Here is a 25,797-nt window from a genome sequence, read left to right on the forward strand (position 1 = left end):
GCATGACCTCTGGTCTGAACTCGAGCAAGAACTACAGTTGCAGAAATACATTGAAAAACTAGGAGTGCTGATTAGTCTGTGGCTTCCTAGGGGGCTCAGATACAGAGTCTGCCTGCACTGCAGAAGACCTGGGTCTGATCCCTGGGTCAGGAAGATCCCCTAGAGAAGGAAATGGCAACCCACCCAGTATTCTTGCCTGGGAAATCCCAAGGACAGAGGAGTCTGGCAGACCCCAGTCAAAGGGGTCACAAAAGAGTCAGATACAATTCAGCAATTAAACAAGTCTTTGGTATTAACTTCCATTTTGGATCATTCTCTTCTATGCAATGACTTCAGTCCAAAGTTATAGTGCAAAAAGTGGGATGCAAAGATACTATTTTGGACATAAATGGAAAACAAAGAGAAAAAATACTTTTCCTAGAAGATAGAGAAGCACATGTTTTTAGAAGGAAGAATATTTTCAAGTTGTGTCTACAAAGACAGCATATAAGGGCACTAATTTAGTTGTTTTCAGTAGCTATTATCAAACAACAGATTTGGAAGGGGTTTTTCTCTCAAGTGAGCTATTTATTCCTTTTTTTTTTTTTTTTTTTGGTGTATGAGAAAAAAGGGTCCAATGTCTAAACACTTGCTGGTTCAAAAAACAAATTCATTACCTGATTTTAATTTTTTGCAATAGCATATCAAAAACTCCTACAGAGAGTTAGTATATCCGAATTCAAGAGAAACCAAAAGGTGAGTAACGATCCTCCCACATTCAGAATACAGAGATTAGTTATTGAATCATGACTCTCTGGGTGGCTCAGAAACCCTAAAATTGGGCCCGTTTTTCTTTCTTGATTTTCCAGTTGGCTCCATCTGCTAATTCTAAATTTTTACTTTTATTTGGGGGTGGTAGGGAAAGGTAGTTTTCCAATAACCTTTCAATGACAAAAAACAGAAACTGGAGTTTGCAGCTTTGGAAAAGCTAGAGCTTCAAATTAGTAACTACATCTAACATCAGCAGCTATGATTAGAAACAAACTCCTGCCAAGATGACCAATGGTTTCAACAAAAAAGAGGGAAGCAGAGGCACACACAAAGAAAGCAAAACTTCTGCAGGAGAAGGGGAAGGTCCTGATGATGCTGAAGAAAATGAACTTACATTACTAGGACTTCAACATATAGGGAATAGCATTTATTATATTTATACTGTACACATACAACTGGCAACAGGGTTAGGGGACTGTTTAGTTAGAGTTAGGGGACATGTTTCTGACTTAATGGTAAAACGTGATTTAAATACATGAATATCACAGGGTCTTCTGCTGGGAGCTCCATTAGGCAAGTCACCACATTCTGGGACATATATTGGGATAAAGTACACTGACTGTGAGAAAATACACGCCACTCTCCTTTTTTAAAATTTATTTATTTTAATTGGAAGCTAATTACTTTACAATATTATAGTGGTTTTTGCCCTACATTGGCATGAATCAGCCATGGGTGTACATGTGTCCCCCATCCTGAACCCCCTCCCAGCTCCCTCCCCATCCCATCCCTCAGGGTCATCCCAGTGCTCCAGGCCTGAGCACCCTGCCTCATGCATTGAACCTGGACTGGTGATCTATTTCATATATAGTAATATACACGTTTCAATGCTAGTCTCTCAAATAATCCCACCTTCACCTTCTCCCACAGAGTCCAAAAGATTGTTCTTTACATCTATGTTTCTTTTGCTGTCTTGCATATAGGGTCATTGTTACCATCTTTTTAAATTCCATATATATGCATTAATATACTATATTGGTGTTTTTCTTTCTGACTTGCTTCACTCTGATTAATAGGCTCCAGTTTCATACACCTCATTAGAAGTGATTCAAATGCATTCTCTGTAATAGCTGGGTAATATTCCATTGTGTATATGTACCACAGCTTTCTTATCCATTCATCTGCCAATGGACATCTAGGTTGCTTCCATGTCCTAGCTATTGTAAACAGTGCTGTGATGAACATTTGGGTACACGTGTCTCTTTCAATTCTGGTTTCCTTGGTGTGTATGCCCAGCAGTGGGATTACTGGGTCATATTACAGTTCTATTTCCAGTTTTTAAGGAATCTCCACACTGTTCTTCATAGTGGCTGAACTAGTTTGCATTCCCACAAATGTAAAAGGGTTCCCTTTTCTCCACACACTCTGCAGCATTTATTGTTTATAGACTTTTTGATAGCGGCCATTCTGACTGGCGTTGAGATGATACCTCACTGTGGTTTTGATTTGCATGTCTCTGGTAATGAGTGATGTTGAGCTCCTTTTGTTTTTTTGAACAATTTCTTAATTCTGATTATAGAAAGTCAGGTATTTGGAGAAAACCTAGAGCTTACAGAAAAGAATAAGAAATCAAACATAATCTCACTATCCACAAATCTTTGCTAATATTTCACCTTTTTGTCTGTCTGGCACCTGTATGTCTGCATGTATAGGATTAATATTACAATGCAGAAAAGTACTTTGATTTCTTTTAAAACTATATATATTTATATATATTTTAAAACCTTTTAAAGTATAATTTATTTATAATATTGTATAGTTTCTGGTGTACAGAAAAGTCATTTAGTTATATACATTTATATATATAGGCTTCCCAAGTGGCTCAGTGGCAAAGAATCCACTGCCAATCCTGCCTGCAAATGCAGGACATGCAGGAGACTTAGACTTGATCCCTGGATCAGGAAGATCCTCTAGAAGAGGAAATAGTAAGCCACTCCAGTATTCTTGGGAAATCCCATGGACAGAAGAGTCTGGTGAGTTACAGTCTATGAGGCTGCAAAGAGTGGGACATGACTAGCAACTAAGCATGTATATATATATATATCAGATCAGATCAGTTGCTCAGTCGTGTCGACTCTTTGCGACTCCATGAATCGCAGCATGCCAGGCCTCCCTGTCCATCACCAACTCCCAGAGTTCACTGAGACTCATGTCCATCGAGTCAGAGATGCCATCCAGCCATCTCATCCTCTGTCGGCCCCTTCTCCTCCTGCCCCCAATCCCTCCCAGCATCAGAGTCTTTTCCAACGAGTCAACTCTTCGCATGAGGTGGCCAAAGTACTGGAGTTTCAGCTTTAGCATCATTCCTTCCAAAGAAATCCCAGGGCTGATCTCCTTCAGAATGGACTGGTTGGATCTCCTTGCAGTCCAAGGGACTCTCAAGAGTCTTCTCCAACACCACAGTTCAAAAGATTCAATTCTTCGGCACTCAGCCTTCTTCACAGTCCAACTCTCACATCCATACATGACCACAGGAAAAACCATAGCCTTGACTAGATGAAGCTTTGTTGGCAAAGTAATGTCTCTGCTTTTGAATATGCTATCTAGGTTGGTCCTAACTTTCCTTCCAAGGAGTAAGCGTCTTTTAATTTCATGGCTGCAGTCACCATCTGTAGTGATTTTGGAGCCCAGAAAAATAAAGTCTGACACTGTTTCCACTGTTTCCCCATCTGTTTCCCATGAAGTAGTGGGACCGGATGCCATGATCTTTGTTTTCTGAATGTTGAGCTTTAAGTCAATTTTTCACTCCCCACTTTCACTTTCATCAAGAGGCTTTTGAGTTCCTCTTCACTTTCTGCCATAAGGGTGGTGTCATCTGCATATCTGAGGTTATTGATATTTCTCCCGGCAATCTTGATTCCAGTTTGTGCTTCTTCCAGTCCAGGGTTTCTCATGATGTACTCTGCATATAAGTTAAATAAACAGGGTGACAATATACAGCCTTGACAAACTCCTTTTCCTATTTGGAACCAGTCTGTTGTTCCATGTCTAGTTCTAACTGTTGCTTGCTGACCTGCATACAAATTTCTCAAGAGGCAGATCAGGTGGTCTGGTATTCCCATCTCTTTCAGAATTTTCCACAGTTTATTGTGATCCACACAGTCAAAGGCTTTGGCATAGTCAATAAAGCAGAAATAGATGTTTTTCTGGAACTCTCTTGCTTTTTCGATGATCCAGCAGATGTTGGCAATTTGATCTCTGGTTCCTCTGCCTTTTCTAAAACCAGCTTGAACATCAGGAAGTTCACGGTTCACATATTGCTGAAGCCTGGCTTGGAGAATTTTGAGCATTACTTCACTAGCGTGTGAGATGAGTGCAATTGTGTGGTAGTTTGAGCATTCTTTGGCATTGCCTTTCTTTGGGATTGGAATGAAAACTGACCTTTTCCAGTCCTGTGGCTACTGCTGAGTTTTCCAAATTTGCTGGCATATAGAGTGCAGCACTTTCACAGCAACTTCTTTCAGGATTTGGAATAGTTCAACTGGAATTCCATCACCTCCACTAGCTTTGTTCCTAGGAATGCTTTCTAAGGCCCATTTGACTTCATATTCCAGGATGTCTGGCTCTAGGTGAGTGATCATACCATTGTGATTATCTGGGTCGTGAAGATCTTTTTTGTACAGTTCTTCTGTGTATTCTTGCCATCTCTTCTTAATATCTTCTGCTTCTGTTAGGTCCATACCATTTCTGTCCTTTATCGAGCTCATCTTTGCATGAAATGTTTCTTTGGTATCTCTGATTTTCTTGAAGAGATCCCTAGTCTTTCCCATTCTGTTGTTTTCCTCTATTTCTTTGCATTGGTCGCGGAAGAAGGCTTTCTTATCTTTTCTTGCTATTCTTTGGAACTCTGCATTTCCAGAGTTATATATATATATATATATATATATTTATATTTATATATATATATATAAAATCATGTTCTTTTCCATTATGCTTTATTGCAAGATATTGAATCTAGTTCACTGTGCTATACAGTAAGACCTTATTGTTTTCTACTTTATGTGTAGAGTTAAACCTATATTTTAATATATAGAAGTCATAGATGCTCATTGTAGGAAATTGAGAAAATGTGGAGGAAATTTCAAAAAAGAAAAAAATTCATTCATATTCTACTATCCATATCCTTGGGTATGTGACTCCAGATTGCTTTTTCTTTATACACATATTTGTTAATATTTTAACTTACTCATTTTATCCAACAATATGCCAAGGACACCTTATCAAGTCCATATAACATGCCTTTTAATGGCTGAATTAACATTCCACTGAATGGCTGTACCGTATTGTAGGATATTTGAGTTACATAAATGGTCATTTTTAACACTTTTTAAGCAATAGGCTTTTTGTTCTATTATTTTGTAAACTGAGGGCTGTGTGAGTGCTTGAGAGTAACATTTGATAAGAATACATAACTAGTCTGCAACTAGAGATCCATTATGACGTTTGCATCTAAAAGTCAATAATACTAAAGCTGGAGAACCGCCATTGATGGAATCATTAACAGGAGAACTTACCAAAAGAAGCCTGACAAGACGGCAGAGTTTTGATCCTGAGTAGCCAATCTTGGCCCAAACAGAAAGGTCTCTATACTGGTCCCAGCACTTTTATTTACCAAATTACCAAAGAGGAATCCTTGGTCATTTTATAACCAAACATTATTTCACACTGTCCATATGCAAACTCATAATAATTATTGGAATTAATTACTTTTTACAGCAACTGCATGAAACAGCTTTCTGTTTCCAAGTTCTGTAAATGGAAAAAATAGAGATATGTAAACAGTATGAGCTTCACAAAACAACAGAGGAAATCATGAGCAAAACAAAACAGAAGTCCTTACTTTTTTCCTTGTTTCCCATTTAGAAAAGAATTAAACTCAAGAAACCTCAGTTAAGAATATTTTCTTGAATAAGACCTATTCGTTCCTCAGGTAGATCTGAAGTTACAGACCCTTAGAGAGAAGCTTATGCTTCTCAAAAGCATCTATAGGGTCAGGGCTTCAAACCGAACAACTTATTTGATCATGCATATGCAAATATTAGTTCATTTGAACTGTAATTATCAATCTGGTCATTAGTGATGATGAGATAAAACCTCAAAGAAAGAGGATGTGTGCATGTTTATGTAGTGTATACAATTTTTATCTTTTATTGCATTTTTTGATTAAGCCATTCAATATTTTTGAATAAGTAAACCAAAACATTAGTTAAATATAACAGTATTATCAAATGGTCATACGTGTTGATTAGGGAAAGTCCCAGTGATAAGGACTGCTAATGCAAATATAGATATCTGCTGTATGGGTGCAGTATAATTGCTTTTTCCACCATAAGTATGCATATATCTTTTTGTTTGAAGGAAAAATGCTGATCTATCTGTACTATAATGTTGCTGCAGACATTACCAAATGTCTCATTTCCAGAAATCCAACGAACAGACAAACCCCCGGTTCTTCTCCATAGAAATCCTGCTGGAAAATACTGCTAATCATGACAATTTCAGTAAACCAAACAACTAGTAAATAAATTTAGAAAAAAAAAAAAAACCTTTTTCTTTGATCAAAGTCATCAGTAAACTCAATCAGAATAATTGAACTCAGATCGTGAAATAGGCAACACTCTAAGACTCTTCAAAGGTTTTCCAGGACAGAAACAATTTTGTTTTCAAGGCACACAATGCAGTAGAAGAGAAATTGTAAAAATATCCTCCCAACAACAGTGCTCAACTAAAAATAAGCAGCAGAGATGCAGCCATGTGGAAGACTTTCTACCTTACAAATCCCTAAGGATTTGAATAAGAAAGCTTAGACAAATAGCTGTGTGTGGTTCAGTGAGAGAAAACAGCCCTTCAGGAAAACGGTATGTCTGGGTTAGGATGTGTCCAGTCAAGTTATTATGCCCGTCCTCTCTCAGAGAAACAGAATTCTTGAGCTATACAAAGAATAAAGAAAGCTAGATACATCTCTGTGTGGCACTGAAAATGTGAATTTTCCTTTGTTCTTAATATACAGAAGCTGGGTACTGCTAGCAGTGCATGGGCTTCGGAAGAAAATGAACTGGGTTTCAATCCCAGCATATCAGTGTGTGACCTTGGGCTAGCAACTGAATGTCACGTTTCTTTCTTGTAAAGTAGAGATAATAATACCTGCCCATCTCCCAGGGCAAGATATAAGCAGTAAATGGCCCACGGAGGGGGGCAAAAACAGCTTATCATAGTACCAAGCACCTGCTAGATACCCCACAAATGTTAGTTTTATTTTTTCCTTTTTAAAATTCTCAACTCTAAATACTAACACTTGAGTGTCTATATAAAAGATAATTTGGGATTGGGTATTTCTTTTTTGGCTGTACCATGCAGCATGCAGAATCCTAGTTCCCAGACCAGGACTTGAACCAGTATTCCCTGCACAGGGTGCATGGAGTCTTAACCACTAGACCACCAAGGAAGTCCTAGACTTCACCAGTGTGCGTGAGTGTATGCTAAGTCACTTTAGTCCCTCCCAACTCTTCATGATCCCATGGACTGTAGCCCACTAGACTCTTCTGTTCATGGAATTCTCCAGGCAAGAATACTGGAGTGGGTAGTCATGCCCTTCTCCAGGAGATCTTCCCGACCCAGGGATTGAACCCAGGTCTCCTGCATTGCAGGCAGATTCTTTACCAGCTGAGCCACCAGGGAAGCCACTCCATAGTGGGCTCTCAATAAATATTTGCTGAAATAAAGAATAAATGCCTTATATGTGTGTTTTATTTAAAGCTGCTTCCATTATTTCTTGCTGAAACCACTGGCAACATCAACCAACTATTTGTAAACAAATATGTACATGAATAGATAATATCATAATATATACTTTTACAGCTCCCCATAAGATTAACAGTACTCTGAGTGTAATCAGCATTTAACAATATTTGTTAAATGTGTTCTGACTCTTTGCAACCCCATGGACTCTACAGTCCATGGAATTCTCCAGGGCAGAATACTGGAGTGGGTAGCCTTTCCTTTCTCCAGGGGATCTTCCCAACCCAGGGATCGAACCCAGGTCTCCCACATTGCAGGCAGATTCTTTACCAGCTGAGCCACAAGGGAAGCCCAAGAATACTGGAGTGGTAGCCTATCCATTCTCCAGCAGATCTTTCCAACCCAGGAATCAAACCAGGGTCTCCTACATTGCAGGCAGATTCTTTACCAACTGAGGTATCAGGGAAACCCAAATGTGTTACAAACTCCTTATTTAGCCAATATATATGCATGAGTATATCTTCAGCTGCCAGAAAAGTATTGTTTCTCATTTTTGTACAGAGAAATAACTGCCTTGTGTGGAGATAAAATATCATAGTCAGGTAATGCTTAGTAACATATATTCATAATTTACCATAATAAGTACTGGAGGAGTCTTGTAAAAAGCAATAATCTGGGATTGAGTTGTCATTCATACATGTACAAACAAATATAATGTCAATAAATGTTTAGGTGTGTTAGGCATGCATATGTGTACATGCTTGTTAAGTGGATCCTGGCTGTCTATTTGTTGAATAATTCATTAATATATTCACATATGTGTATATAAAACAAGCTATAAAAATGCATAGACACAGTGGCATGGTACCATAAATGTTGGGATAAATGGTATATGCCAAATGTCACTGAATTGAGTTGTGAAGGAAAAAGGATGCTAAGGTTTGATTAAAAGAAAAGATTAAGTATGTGAGATGAGCTTCAAAGAAGTGAAGTTATATGCCATGTTTCATTTATTTACCATCCGTTTAATCTAGATGATTTTGCCGTGGATAAAAGAGAGAAATGGAAAAGTCTTTCATTGGTTTTTTGAAGACAAGGAATCTTAGAAACAGGGGGGTGGCAAGCTCTGCACATTGAGACATTGTAGCCAACCTCCTCCCCCACACCCTCAGCACTTCATCTCCTGCCAGGCAGGAACTAGACTCTTTTGTAGAGCACATTTATAGCATTAGAAAGTAACAGGATCACAAAGGAGAGAAGAAAAGCTTCATCTATGTGACCAGGACGCTAAAAGGCTCCCCTGCGAGGAAGACTGTGGCAGCCTTGAGTCAGAAGAAAAGACCTCCCCAGCCCAACTGTCAGTTCCAAGAGAAGCCCTGAAGCTGCCTAGGAAAAACATTTCTCCCCCAGAAGGCTTTCATTTATTTTTTTAAAGTTGGTTCAAGAGATTACGCAGTACATTTGTATCATTCCATCCCTAATCTCAGCTCCAGAATAAAGGTTCTTCCATCTCTCACATACATATCTGGATTCTCATGCTCCTCCCGCATCAGGGAAAAGTCAGGTGTCTCTCGTGAAATGTGCTTGGCAGGTTACTGAACATTGGCAGAGGACGGCAATATAGATAAATACACACACACACACCCCGGCTGGAAAGCATCTTTCTCCATCCAACTCTGTCGGTGAGAATATTCTCCTACACGTCTCAGCCCACATCACCTTCTCTAGGCCCTTTTATTCCCCTGAAGAACAGTCTGGGATCTTCCAAACGGATGTGTGACTTTCTCAGCAAAGAAAAAGAAAACAGTCAAATAAAATAATGTTAAAAGTCTGGTAGCACCAGCTCCCCCATAGCTCCGCATGCACACACACAGTGAATGGACGCATGATTATTTACACCACTTTACAGTGGAACTCTGGCTGTTTCATGGGTCTCTGCTGGTGCCCAGGCCCAGTACATGTGAAATCTAGAAGCTGAAAGAAAATTAAAACCTAGGTGTGCAAAGGAGCCAGAAGGAATTGTTGCCTTTCCCTGGATTAGAACTGGAGGACATTCCCTTCTGTGATTTGCTCTTGCCACAACAGGGCTGCAGAGAGTCTCCCTGACATGGGGCCAGTAGAGGAGGGGAGAGAGAAGGTGAAAGAAAAATGGACAGCCATAAAAAGATTTATAATTTACTTCTGAGATAAATCAGCAAAGGGAGGTCCAAACTGCCACGTGCTCTGAGGCCCTGGGCTCCTGCCCTGACTAATGCGCTGCAGCCCATTTTGATCTACGCTGAAATTAACAATCAGCCAGCCACTTTATGAAATATTATCTTTGTTAGCTTTACCACTAACAAAAATACACTTCCAATTTTTCACATGCACACACTACATCTATTAAAGCAATCTGGGAAATTAGTTTGAGATAAACTGTACAGCAATTTTATTCATAGCTTCCCCATATCTCACACTGTTAATCTGCATCACAGCTCACTAAATAGTGCCTAATGTTTATTGCATTTAACTGAATGTATACAATTCTGAGGGTACGCCAGGGACCGATTATCATAATTATACATGTTTCTATGGAAACCCACAAGTCTATCAGTTTTGATTCATTATATTGTTATACCTTCTAGCACTTTCTAATTATTAGGTGCCCATAAAAAGTCTCCGTCTTGCTGTTACTATAGAAATGAGCTATAGACAGGCTTCAATTGTTAACCCTTAAAGGACCAAAATATATAGACTCAAACAGCTGGTAGCTATTCATGTAACTGAAATAGCTAATAATTTCATTTAATACTTAAGTTCATAACTGATTTTATGTAAATTTATGAAAACATTTTGCATAGCTAACTCATGAATGATTATCTCAGATTTTAGAAAACTGTCCTGACTTTGAGGTTCCCTAGTCTGGACATATCCCTTCAGGTCTGATAAAAGACACACAAATGCTAATGGAACTCAGAATTAATGATTACACCACAAAACCTGGACTCTTTCAAGACTGATTTCTTATTTCATAAATAAAGATGCATTTGCTGGTGTAAACATAGAATTATATGCTAAGTAATAAAACAGGTAACTCAAGATATTACAGGAAAAATTCAGATGCATTGAGAGCCTTTAAATCAAACATCTAAAATGGCTTCAGAGCAATATGGCTATTTAGGTATAATTTAATATTGCTACTTAAATTGCAATTTGTAATTTAATATTTTCATTTTACTTTTTCTCCTACATTCACTAACAGAATCCTGTGAAAATTGAAAGGGACTGAGCAGTTTCATTGTCTCCCTAACCCTCCTGCTATTACAGTTTTCAATTAGAAGTGCCTTTTAATTTAGATCAGGAAAGCTCTCCTAAAGTGACAGCTCGCCCTTCACACTGCATATCTATTTATTTCGGAAGTCAACACACCATTCAATAACCTGAGAACAGCCCTGATTGCTATGCTAATAGTATTCAGAAATATGTCGACAGCGATCGAAACAAGTAAACTAAGGCTAATTCATAAAGTGAATAATAAAAGGCAAAGGAAAGCCTTTCATATCTTCTGCTCCTTCAGCTGGAATCTTAAGCTTACAAATTTAATTTTTTCCCCTCCCTTAGGGAAATGAACACTATATGATAACCAAACTGAAATTAGATTTTACCTAATATTACAGGCTTGCCTCTTTGACGCGGCTTGTGTTATTATATAAAGCTGCCGTGGGAAGCACGGAGACAATGACCGTGTGTGTATATGCTGGTGTGATCCAGGAGATGCTTGCTCCAGCCAGTCTCTTCAGCTCAGAGCTAAATGCATTTTGCTTCTCAAGGTGGGGGGAGGAGATGGAGAGCCATAAGAATTTTAAACGGATGCCCACATGAAAAACAACAGCACATGCTAGAGAACCATTTTCTTCATATTCCAGGACACCAATGTCCATAGCAGCTCCCCACCAAGTAGGAATAAACCAGACTGCCTCAGGAACAAAAGGTATAGATATTTGCATGTTGATGTTCAAACTCATAAGAAAAACAGAGAACGGATCAAAGCCTTTTGTTCCCAACTCTTATATCGCTATTAGCATCTGAGAAAAGTAGATCTACCACTAAACAGAAAATTTAAAGTAGTTTAAGAGCAAATTAGATCAGATAGTTTAAAAATTCCGTTCATCAGTACATGCATATATTACTGCTTATGTGTATATAGCCTGAAACTGACTATATTTAATTCACATAAAAATGTCTTCTCCACATCACCAGTCATTGGTTATCCAGAATAATTAAAAGTTTGTCTGCATATTTTTTTACTTATCCATAGAAATGAAACTAACCTTCAATAGTAAACATCTTATTTTTTATCTTGTTTATACATGCATTCCCATAATTATTAATTACTCCATCTAATTCAATAGCCCTCTGCAAAAATCTAACAGTCTTTTTCATATATTTTAAGCCAAGCAAAGATATACACTAATGGATAAAATGTAACCAAATATGTGTGCAGAAAATATATGAATATTTCTAGATAAGCCAAAGAACTCTATGAGAAAAACAATGATACTAGGGTCAAGATTTCAAACACTTGATTAATAAACCTTAAAAGTGACAATAAAAGCTTCTGAAAGCAAGCTCACAACCCCTGTATGCTTTTGGAGAATACCTTTAAGATCCCTGTTCCGTTAGTGAATCCTGAGGGGGTGGGGGGTGAGATGAGGGTCAGATATGGAGGTCAGGAGGGTGATTAGGCAAAAAAAGCAGAGACAGTAAGTCATTCAAGCAGCAAGCATATTACCACCTGGGATGTCATTTATTTCCTAGAGACAGAGTCGAGTAAGTTCCCTGCACGTTAAAACCATGAATTAATTATATTCTCCCCCTCCCAGTGAGCGTAAAGTGCTCAAATTTTCTTTTTGGGTGATAGGGGGAAAAGATGCCTTATCATTCATGGTTGGATGTTAAGATCCCAGAGGAGAAAGCCAATAAAAACAGTTCCTAGTGACAAAAATCCAGGAGCTGTACCATACTATCAATCAAACTGAAATGTTTTAGGATTCATATTTATTTGCACCACTTTGTCATGAGGAAAATGTCTAGTCAACTCAAGGATGTGTAAATTCTAGTTTTTTGGTGCTTAAAAGAAAGGTGAAAAGACATTAGTGAGCTGTGATTCCCTTCAGTGGAGCAGATTTGTTTGGACAGCGCCTGTCCGTGGTGAGGGTGGTTGAAGGACCCATGTGTCTCAGATGGACACTGTTTCCAGCCTCCGGGATCAGTCTCTGGGGGGCCAGCACCCACCAGGCCTCAGGACAGAGGCGCCCAGCTAGGATCCCCTCCTTGGAGTGTTGAGGGTGAAGCGGGAAGATAACATAATTTCTGTGAGGTTTTAATGGCCCTTGGGCAATGGATCTTATTCCAGTTGAATTATGAGAAATCAGAGAAGGTAATAGATGGTTTGCTCCCAGATTAGGAACAAGGGAGTAAGTGTAAACTAATCCCTGGTAGCACAGATGGTAAAAAATCTGCCTGCAATGCAGGAGACCCTGCTTCGATCCCTGGGTCTGGAAGATCCCCTGGAGAAGGGAATGGCTACCCACCCCAGTATTCTTTCTTAGAGAATTCCGTGGACAGACCATGGGGTGGCAAAGAGTCAGACACGACTGAGTGACCAAAACACACACAGTCAGTATAACAGAGTGGGACCAGATAAAAGAAAACGGATTCTGATCCAACTTGAAAGAAGATGTTCTGGGGTGAAAATGCAGGAAGAGAAAGAAGACAAGGAGAGGAACTTCCCCGGTGGTCCAGTGGTTGGGACTTCACCTTCCAATGTAGGAGAAGTATGGATTCAATTCCTGTTTGGGGATCTAAGATTCCCACATACGTCAAGGCCAAAAAACCAGAACATAAACAACAGAAGCAATATTGTAACAAATTCAATAAAAACGTTGAAAATGGTCCATATTTTTTTTTAAATCTTTTAAAAAATGAAAGAAAGAAGACAAGCAGCTTGGCAGACTGCTGTGCTTAGTTGTTCAGTTGTGTCCAACTCTGCGACCCCATGGACTGTAGCCCACCAGGCTCCTCTGTCTGTGGGAATTCTCCAGGCAAGAATACTGGAGTGGGTTGCCATGCCCTCCTCTAGGGGATCTTTCCAACCCAGGAATCGAACACAGGTCTCCCTCATTGCAGGTGGATTCTTTTACCCACTGAGCCACTAGGGAAGCAGATACCACAAGCAAAAAGTTCTCACCTACTCTGTTCCTTCAGGAACCATTTTTGGCTGATTTTCTTCCATATGGATTTAACACAGACACACGTGTGCCTTTTAACTGTCAATTGCAGAGAGGGTATGAGCACTCAGGATCTGAGCAGGACTGGGCTGGGTAACAAAAACAAAGAAATAAAGCCACTCCCACAAGAGATGAAATGTAATCACTAGACAACATTGTTGCCATACTATCAAAGCATTTTAATGTGCTTATTTTTAGCAGGCTTTATGCATTATTTCCCTTGTGGCTCAGCTGGTAAAGAATCTACCTGCAATGCAGGAGAAGGGAATGGCTACCCACTCCAGTATTCTGGCCTGGAGAATTCCATGGTTTATATAGTCCATGGGGTCGCAAAGAGTCGGACACAACTGAGCAACTTTCACTTATACTTATATGCATTATTTCTGAAAATATTATATTGTTACGCTTGAGGAAGTCAAAAGATCAAATATTTTAGTTTCTCCATTTAAGCAAATAAGAAATATAGTTCTTTCTTTCTGTGTCTCTCATGTTCTCTCTCTCCCTCTCTCTAGCTCTCTCTCTTTTATACTTTCTTTTTACATTATCAGGGCATTATTAAAACACTCATTATTATTCACTCCGGAAAACAGTCATTTCAAAGGCTAATCAGCAATGCTCACAATTTATATTTAGTTTTTATGCTACTCGAAGTTTAAAAATGAAAAATCACCAGTGTCAACACATGTTCTTTTGACTCTCACTGTCTGACAGTGAGACTATGAATATTCTGCCCACAGCATATATGGCACATACATGTTCCCTACCAGCAAACAGCTTGCATTCTGTCCTAGAGGCAAGAAATGATACTAAACAATTACATATACGAGGGGCTTACTGCAAACAAGTGTCAGCCAGTACCTGCTGTTTGACTCAGGTAAGGATAGGGTGGTTAGTTAGGGCTGAGACTACCCAGGAACTTGAACTTGAGCTTCAAGGAAGGGTAGGTTTAGCACATGGAAGACAGATTCAGAAATCTCTTTGACAAATCTGGACATTATAATCACCTAAAGTGGATGGTTTATTTAGATGGAGAAGAAGCAGGGTACTGACTGATGGTACAGAAGTTTGAGGATGATTATTATTGTAACAGAAAGAAAATCAACACTGAATATTCATTGGAAGGACTGATGCTGAAGCTGAAGCTCCAATACTTTGGCCACCTGATACGAAGAACCAACTTATTGGAAAAGACCCTTTTGCTGGGAGAGATTGAGGGCAGGAGGAGAAGGAGGGCAACAGAGGATGAGATGGTTGGATGGCATCACTGACTCAATGGACTTGAGTTTGAACAAGCTCCCGGAGATGGTAAAGCACAGGGAAGCCTGGTGTGCTGCTGCCACAAAGAGTCAGACATGACTTAGTGACTGAACAACAGCAAGACTTTTGAATAGAAGACAGAGCTTGTATTTGTGGGAGAAAACTTGAAAATTATGTGCCAGAAGACTCAGATGAGGAAAGACTTTGTCCCAAAAATCAATTAGAGACTCACATTCTATTATAGATGAGAACTTTATACTAGAGTGCTCATGAAGAGAGAAGGAAGAAATGAGGATGATAAAAGAGAAGTCAGATGAGCACATTATGTGAAGAGAGGAAGAGATAAGGGGTGAGCCAGGCAACCAAGGCATGTCACAAAGAGATGAGACACATTGGAGAAATCAGTTTTGGGAGCAAGATAACTAGCTTGGCTATTGACGTATTGCTGGAAATTGTGATGCAGTCTTGGGCTTGCCAGGTGGTGCTAGTGGTAAAGAACCTACCTGCCAATGCCAGAGACAGCTGGTTGGATCCCTGGGTCAGAAATATCCCCTGGGGAGGGCATGACACGACTGAAGCAACTTAGCACACAGCACATACGCGATCAAGTACAGCAGGCTGTAGGACTAAAGATCAGAAAATTATCTTTACAGACAGGTCACTAATTTTCATTCTCATAGTCATGCACATGTTTCGTCTGTGTTTTAAATGAGCAAGTAGCTCAATGAGTATGAATAAATTTTTCAAATGAATGGTACATGCGATTGATATTTGACATTGTCAGAAAAAAATAAATTCTACATGAAGATATGGATTGAGAAAATTAAATAAAAATAAGAACTGATTTAACTTTGGCCCAACTATAGACAAAGGAAGAAGTAAAATAAGGAAAGAAAGGAAATAGGAGGGATCACAAAAGTGAAGAAAGAATTTGCAGCACCGTGGTTGGACATGGAGGGTATCATGCTAAGTTAAATACTGTATGATATCACTTAGATATGGGATCTAAAAAATACAGCAAAGTAGTGGATACGCCAAAAAAGCAATCAGACAGATTAGATACAAAGCGCCAGCTAGTGGTTTCCAGCGGGGAGAGGGGAATGGGCAGGGGCAACATAGGGGTGCATATGTGCTGAGTCACTTCAGTCATGTCCGACTCTGTGTGACCCTATAGACTGTAACCCACTGGGTTCCTCTGTCCATGGGATTCTCCAGGCAAGAATACTGGAGTGGGTTGCTGTTTTCTTCAGGGGATTAAAAAATACAGGCTATTACGTGTAAAATAATCTACGAGGGTAAAACATGGGGAATTAGCCAGTATTTTACAATAACTGTAAGTTGAATACAACCTTTAAAAATTATTAATCACTGTATTATATACCTATACTATATATATATATATATATATATATATACACAAATGAAGCCAAAAAGTATACTATATATAGGTATAGGTATACAATATATACTATATACTATAGTATATCTATACTATATATAGGTATATATACCTATACCTAAACTGCTGTACACCTGTACAACAACTATACTGCAGTTTAAATAAAGGGAGCAAAGCATAACGACAAGAGGATGTCAAGAAGAGAAAAATAGGTGGTGCTAGTGGTGAAGAACCCTCCTGCCAATGCAGGAGATGCAAGACACGTGGGTTCAATCCCTGCATCGGGAAGATCCACTGGAGTAGGAAATGGCAACCCACTCCAGTATTCTTGCCTGGAGAATCCCATGGACAGAGGAGTCTGGTGGGCTACAGTCCATGGGACCGCAAAGAGTAGGACACAACTGAACACTGAATTACTGGGTTGAACTTAAGGTGGGTATAAAGGCTGAAAGAATTTTGAGTGATGTTGAATGTGTGTGTGTGTGTGTGTGTGTGTGTAAAATAAGAGAAAGCTAGATACATCTGAAGGCACAGAAGAGACACCAATGGAAGGATATTTTAAAGATTAAATGTTTCATTCTTTCAAGGACCAGTTGATGCTCCCAGAGAGAAGGGAAGAGGGGATAAAGTTGGGAAAGTCCCAGAAGGATTTTAGACCTGGCAATGGTGGAAGGGGGGAAATTATTCTCTTGATAAGGAAAGAAGAGAAAATAGGTGATAATCCAGAGATATTTTGAGATTTGAAGAGATATATACACAAAGATATAAGTAGGAAAGAAGGAATGCATGCCAGATGGTCTCAAACTAGGAACAAAATGGCTGGGTAAACCAGGCATTAAAGAATCAAGCAAATGAAGCCAAAAGTACAGTTAATGTTGAAGAGTGAAGGGGCATGACCCTGGCATTGCTACCATTAACAACAGTCACTGGATTTTTACTGCTCAGTAAAGTTTCCATCTGTAAAACTTGGAAGACAACCAGGTAGAACAGTGAGGAAAACAAAACTGTCAGCAAAAGAAAGAAGAGAGAGAGAAACTATCTTAAAACTCAATTCAATTAAAAATATATCTTGAGCATTGATTACATGCCAGGCACTATATTAGATATGAGCAGGAAAATTTTAATGGAATTCTAGGACTTGGAAACTTGCACACATAAAAAGTTGTGCTAGTTTCTTAAAACTCTATAAATGAGTTTCCTTTAACCAGGATGACTCAAGATGGCATGATACTGGCCTCAGATGACCCCTCAGTTATTTTCCATATCTGCTTATTGGGAGAACTCTGCATAACCAGTAAAAAAAAATTTTAATTTAGATGAATTTAGATGCTACTAATAATAATGCCATTGTGCCACCAAATTCAGAAAGAAATAATACTGGCCCATTACTCACTAATTTCCCTCTCATCCATCCCAATGGCTACAGGTTTTCTCATGACAATCAATGCTAAAGAAAATCAACCCTGAATTTTAATTGAAAGGACTGATGCTGAAGCTGAAACTCCAATACTTCAGCCACCTGATTCGAAGAGCTGACTCATTGGAAATGACCCTGATGCTGGGAAAGATTGAAGGCAGGAGGAGAAGGGGATGACAGTGGATGAGATATTTGGATGACATCACTGACTCAGTGGACATGAGTTTGAACAAACTCTGAGAGATGGTGAAGGACAGGAAAGCCTGGCATACTGCAGTCCATGGGGTTGCAAAGAGTTGGACTTAGCGACTGAAAAACAACATCAAAGCATAAAAAGGAGCACAATGCAGTGATGTACAAGGATGCAACTGACATTAACTTTTGAACTTAAGTAAAACACTCTTTAAGGAACAGTATTCATGTCATCTCCCCTAATCTTTATATCTTTATGAAACAGGTATTATCCCCATTTTAAAGGTGAAGAAATGAAAGCTAAAGATAATAAGTAACTTCCCAAGATGACTTAATCAGTACGTTAACAATCACCAATTCCAACATAACTGCCTCTTTTTTCAAAGTCTATAATATTTTCTCTTATCCTAGTGACACACAGTCTTGTTTGCATATCAAAATAAGGTGGAGAAGTTTCAAAACATACCCATGCCTAAGTCTTATCACAGACCAAAGAAGTCAGGATGTCTGTGGGTGTGGAACCAGCATCTGGGTGCTGAACGATTTTCCTGAGGGGGACTCTCTTGTGTGGTCACCACTGGGAACCATGCTTCTACATCAAGCTGTCATCACTGAGTCTCCTTTAATCCTGTGTTCCTCTGACTTCCTCAAACTCAGCCTACTTTTTTTTATTAGTGTTTACACTCACAATAAATGCAAATCCTATGTCTTAGTGATCTTATATTTTCAAATTCCTGGTTTTCTGCAATTGCCCCCTCTAGACGAGAGTTTTTGATTCTATACTTTATATGTATAATGTGCCTTTTACATTTAAGTGAGTTACATTTGTATCTCTTATACACATAATATGCATTATTCTTAGAAACTTATTTGTCAAGTATCTACTATTTTTCAACCTATATTCTAGGGGCTAGGGCTATGGTAAGAAAAAGAAAACACAGGATAATAAAGACAGTCAAAGTTTGAATTCAGCCTTTTAATTATAAACTTAGTCCTCTTTCTACTCCTTTATCCTCATATAAAATATACTTTTGTAGTTAAAATTAATAGGGGAAGCTAATATAATCCTAGGGTTGCCCATAGAAATATTATGTCTATTACAATACATTCTGTATATGAGGGCTTCCCAGGTGGCTCAGTGGTTAAGAATCTGCCTGCCAATGCAGGAGACACAGAGACTTGAGTTTGCTCCCGAGAGATCCCTTGGAGAAGGAAATGGAAACCCACTCCATGATTCTTGCCTGGAAAATCCCACGAGGAGCCTGGCAGGCTGTAGTCCAGTGGGTTACAAAGAGTTGGACGTGACTGAGTGACTGAGCACACACTATCTAGTTTTTACACAAGAAGAAGTCAAGTGCTGATGCTAGCTCTACGTATCTGGAAACATAAAAAGAGACTAAGGATTTCAGCACCTGTGATGGGCAGTAGGGGAGGCAGCTGCTCACAAAGGAGATCCATAGGAGGGGGCCAAGAAAGGTGGTGGAAACACGAACAGAGTTTGAATGAGAGCTGGCCCTCTCTGCTATAAACCGATCCTAATGTTGTAAAAGTCATTTCATTATTGTAAACAGCTTTATTAGGATATAATTTAAATACCACATAATCCATACATTTTAAAATGTACAATTCAATGGGTTTTTTTTTTTTAGCATATTCATAGATATGGGCAAATGTCACCAAGGCCAAGTTTAGAACATTTTTATTATCTCAAAACAAAGCCCATAATACCACCTGTCTATCCTTCATCCCCTCCAGGCTTAAGTAACCACTAATCTACTTTGTATCTCTATAGAGTGGCTTCTCCTGGACATTTCATTTAAACAGGATTGTATTCACATGATATGCAGCCTTTTGCGCCTGGCTTCTTTGACTTAGCACTAGGTTTTCAAGGTTCATTCATGCTGTAAATGCATCGGTACCCCATCCCTTTCCATGGCTGAATAACATTCCATCCTGCTGATTTTGTGTATTCATTCATCGGTTGATGGATGTTTAGATTGTTTGCACCTTTAGGCTACTCTGAATAACGTTGCCACAAACATTACTGTACAAGTTTTTATGTGGACACATGTTTTCCTTTCTCTTGGGAATATACCTGGAAGTAGAATTTGGGGGTATATATTAACCATTTAAGAAATTGCCAGAGTGTTTTCTGAAGTGGACACATCATTTTATATTTCTACAAGCAAGTGATGTGGGTTCTAATTTCTACACATCCTTGCTGACACTCATTGTCTTTTTTTATTCTTGGTGTACTAGTTGATGTGAAGTAACACCTAATTGTAGTTTTGATTCACATTTCCATGATTACTAATACTATTGAGCATCTTTTCAGGGGCTTTTGGGCCATTTTTATATCTTCTTTGTAGAAATGTCTGTTCAGGTCTTTGCCCATTATTAATTGGATTATTTGTCTTTTTTTATTGAAATGTAAGAATTCTTTATGTATTCCAGGCACAAACCTAATATTAGACATATGATTTATTAATATTTCATCACATTTTTCACTTTGTTGATACTGTTTTCTGAAATATAAATATTTTTAACTTATATGATGTCCAATTTATCTTGTCATTGTGGTTTGTGCTTTTAATATCATATCGAAGTATTCACTGCCCAATCCAAGGTCCTGAATATTTACTGTGTTTAATCCTAAGAGTTCTGTGGTTTTAGCTCTTCCATTTAAGTTTTTGAACTATTATGAACTGATTTTTGTGTACGATGTAAGGGTACAAATTCATTCTTTTTCAGGTGGCTATCCATTTATTCAAATGACCTTTGTCCGTTCAACCGTTTCAGCATCCTTGTTGCAAATCAGTTGACTATGGACACATGGGTTTATTTCTGGGCTCTTCATTCTATTCCCTCTATATGCTGGTACCACACTGTCTTGATTACTGTTGCTTTGTTGTTAAGTTTTGAAATCAGGAAGTGTGCGTCCTCCAATTTCATTCTTTTTCAAGATTGTTTTGACCATTTTGAATCTCTTGCAAATCTATATGAATTTTAGAACTAGCTTGCCAATTCCTGCAATGAAGCTAGCTGGATTTCTGACAGGGACTGTAGATCAGTTGGGGAGCATTGCCATCTCACCAAGAGTAAGTCACCTGATCTGTAAACTGGTCCTTCCATTGTCAACACTTCTTACTATCTCTGTTTTTGCCATTGTTCAGTCTCTTTTCACTTTATTGGTCATGTGTAAAAGAGGATAATAGTAAGGAAACAGAGAATCAAAGTATGGGGGTATGGACAAGGAACCATAATTAAGGAATAAAACATGTTCCTGTGAATGAATCCAGGTAGAACAGTTTCCTGCAAGATCAATCTTTTGTGTTTGAGGGGAAATCCTAGAGGCATTCCATTCCAGTGCCTCATTTGGGGTCATGTCTCTTTCATATGCTGCAGCCCCGGGCTCCCATTTTTTCCTTTCTTTTTTTTTTTTTTTATTGCTGTGGCTACCATGGCAACGGTTCACATGGGCTGGAAGAGAGAAGATGAGGCCTCTGTGGAGCCATCATTAGTGCTCCTGTGGCCAGCAGGGGGTGCCAAGAAGAGCAGGCACTTGCACCTTCTCTTTGTAAGTATTCGCACCCACCCCCAGGAAAGCAGAGGACCTGCGACTAACCGAAGGTGGTGTGGGTACCACTACACAAGGAAATTTTGAGCTTTCTGGAGAGGTTTTAAAGATTTGCGAGGATTTCACCAAGAATTCATAACCTAACACGATGTGTGAGTAATTAAATAGATAGTAAAATGAAAACTTCAAAATGTTCACTATAAAAGATAATCTTTCCAGCAATCAGAGATCATCTTCTTATTTTTACTTACTCATTTTTGCTACATTGATTTAATTTTTACATATCCTGCACTAAAAAGATTCACACAGGTTAGCATCTCTCTGTGCATGGTGGTTAGGCATCCCAAGGAATTAATAAATGTTTATTAAGGTGAATTCAAATGTCTGTTCTCTAGATAAGGAAGCAAATTCTGTTTCCATTCAGTTCAGAGCAGTGGATCACCCACCAGTGCTTTCCTAGCACCATAGAATGAATTTCAAGAGGACACTGGGTTGTTATTTTACAATTCCATTCCATGTATGCAGCAGAATATTGCACCTCACACACATAAGCATGCAGGCAGCTATTAAATTAAAATGTGATGCCAAATACACGTTAAAAGAACTGTGGAGAATAAAGTAATGGCCTTCTATCACCCTTTCCAAAATATCAGGAGGATAGTCATGGATGTATATTTTGGGGTTTATATTATGTGGAATAATTTGCACATCTCTGGCTTGTGAGCTTGAAATCTTCAGATCTTTGATGCCTGTGACTGGCAGTTTTTACCTTTGCAAATTCTTTGGTATGCAACCAGTGCTGCATGATACACAGAGTTGACTAAATATTTATCAAATATTCATATAGTTACTCAGCGGATTAATTATTGAACAAGCTTCCACTCAGCCATCCTTCTTCTTGCTACAGCTAATTCTCTGTTGCTCCATTGACATATGTTCTGGAGAAGGCAGAGAAATAGCCAACTCAGCAACTTCTATCCCTTTCAAGGTTATGCATTAAAGTGTGAGAAAGCCAGACACCCATGAAAGCCCACATTACTGATTTGGTGGTCTTAAAAGTTTAAACATATAGATGAACCTCCCAATGGGTTTCTGTGTTTTGCTTTTGGAACAAATTTATATTTTAAGGCACTGTTTAATAATGTATTAACTAACAAAGAAGAAATTCTTTAAATATCTAAATGTAATTATTTCCATAGAGAATTATTATAGAATATTCCCCTGTGCATCAGTTCATTTTTTTTTTTCCTGTAGGAAACCCAGGCTAGCTTCTGTATTCCCATTTTACAGAGGAGGCATTTGAGGTTCTGAGTTACTCATTGATTTTTCCCAAATTCACACAGCTGATAAGTGGTCATATTGGCACTGAAACTTGTGTTCTGTTTTATGCTGTGCAGCATAGCTATGTATATTAAAGGAAAAAATGGAAATATTTGCTACAGGGATCCATAGATTTTCATTTTAGCAATGTTTTCATCATTCTCTGTATTCAGAATTGAAATTACGTTATGCACAATTCTCTTCTTTTTGATAGGCTATACCAAAAAGAAGTTACTGGTCCCATAAATGTAGATGATAAATGGGGAGGAGGGAACTCGGAGATCTTTGTCTCCTCATAGAGCAGCTCTGCAGCTGTGTGGGGGCAGTCCGGACCATGATAAGCAGGTCTTAAGTGATTAATTGATTGTATATCACCACCAGTCACCCTCAAATTGGTAACTTTAGAAACAATTGTAGGAATAAGAAAGGTGGAGGTGGGAACCAACTTCTATTGATACTCAACTGTGGCATAGTCTTAAATAACAGGATTTTCTTTTGGATCTTTTTATAAGTTTGTTTATTTTTTATATTTGGCTGTTGTAGGTCTTTGTTGCTGTATGGGCTTTTGCTAGCTGCAGTGAGTGGGAGGCTACTCTCTGGTTATGGTGCATGGGATTCTAGTCATGGCAGCTTCTCTTATTGCAGAGCACAGGCTGTAGGGGCACAGGCTTCAGTAGCTACACATGTGGGCTCAGCAGTTGTGGCTCCTGAGCTCTAGAGCACAGGCGCAGTAGTTGTGATGCACAGGTTTAGCTGTCCTGAGGCACGTGGGATCTTCCTGTACCAGCAATCCAATCCGAGTCTCTTGCATTGGCAGGCAGATTCTTTACCACTGAGCCACCAGGGAAGCCTTCTTTTGGATTTTTAACATAAAATTTGTACTTTAGGGGAAAATATCAGTTCCCTTACAGAGTTTGATTACTGCTTTCTGTTAGTTCTAGGTAATTCATATCTCTTTCACAGAAGGACAAATCTCAAGCTACAATGCATGTATCATGCATCTCAGCATTTCTATATTGAATCAAATGCAGTGTTCCCATTTCCACACCTTTTATTTGGGTCATCAAGACTTTTTTCCATCAGACATTCTCAACAAGACCTTATAATGCACTACTATATGCTACATCTTTTAATTTTTCCCCAACAACATTATCATCATCTACCTATTTTGGCAGTCTATTTAAAATCTTAAAACTAAGGATTTAAACAATATTCTTGGGATCAGAGTAAATAAAGATAACAAAACACTTGAACATGCTTCCAGATTATCCTTTTGTGAAGAAAGAATTTCAAACAAATTATTGTTCATATATGTGGTAATCAATATTTATTATAAATAGGTCAGGATTTCAAGGTTCCTGACCAACCATTAATTATGAATGTATTGTTTCAAACAAACAATAATACAGGTTATTTACAATATTATCAGCAGATGTGTTTGTGTTGTAAAACACCAATGGTATATTTAATTACTTGTAAGTAATACAAATGCGTGACATAAACTCCTGAGACTTCAAATGTGGGGATGGTTTGTGAAAAGCTTTGAAATCAACTGGCACATGCCATTCTTTCATTCAAGACAAATATGTGGGCGAATCAGCAGGAGTCCGTTCTGGCTTTCCCGAGAGTGCCCTGGAGCTGTCCACAGGAAGGTGCTGGAAAAGGCAGCCGCAGATGGTCTGGGTCCACAATTATTTCAGCCTGAAATGCGGCAGAATAATCAGACTCATGTTAGGGTATTGCTACAGTGTACATGACCTGGAAATTGCTTCATGAAGGCTTTCAGGGCCACCTTCAATCTCCTTTGATAATTATAAAGAAAAGATTTTTTTTTTTTCCTAAGAAACAGCAAGAAGATTTACATAAGATAAGGAATCATTTATTTAGTCTCGGAGATTTAAATAACATTCCTAATAGGTACCTGGCTGAATTGCTAAATAACTGGCATATTATTCCAGAAGATTTAAGGTCTTTATTGAAGAATGTTAAGTTCAGACTCTATGGATGTTTCTAGAATTTCCAACTCCAGATTGGAAAATAAAAGACCATTTAAAAAATCTGCTATTTACCCCCAGTAGAATTGCCCTCCCAGCATACTGAAAAGAAAGTGGGATGAAAGGATTCATAGTTTTAGCAATATACAAGGACTGACTTTCGGATCCTTGGTAAAGGTCAGGTGTAATATTCAAAAACAAATTAAAAGGCAGACATTCTATTGGACTCAGAAGATTCCAGCAAGCGATGGGCACCCATGGGCATTGGCTCAAAATGTGTTTATTGTGATCATACCCCAGTTGATGCTGCAAGCACTATTAAGGACCCTATTCACCACCATCCTTCTTGCATTATGTATGCAGTTATTGTTTTGCATTATGCACTATCTAAAATGATACAAAAACATTTTGCTGAAAAATAAACCACTGGTTTTATGCTTAACACCAGGATTACAAAACGTGATGTCATGAATTATTCATATCATTCGATTTAATGTAATCATTTTCTCCCCAGTGCTAAGCCTCTGTGAATGGTGTCCTCTGCAGCCACTGTTTTGAAGAACTTAATACAAGGGGGAGAAACACCTGGCATTAACTGACAGTAAATTAGGCTCATTGTCACTTTGGGGGGAAAATTGCAATTTAATCTTTGATCTTCTATACATCCTAATTCCAAGGAACATTTATCAGCATTATAAAATGAACCAACTTTAGGAATTTATAGAAATATTGACCTCAATATTTAGATGTAGACATACTTAAAAGTACACATGCACATTTGAAATTTGAGCTATAGAATGGAATTCATCTTTGTTTCTTTCCAA

Source organism: Bos mutus, chromosome 14, assembly GCF_027580195.1.
Source record: "Bos mutus isolate GX-2022 chromosome 14, NWIPB_WYAK_1.1, whole genome shotgun sequence".
In the NCBI taxonomy this organism is placed as follows: domain Eukaryota; kingdom Metazoa; phylum Chordata; class Mammalia; order Artiodactyla; family Bovidae; genus Bos; species Bos mutus.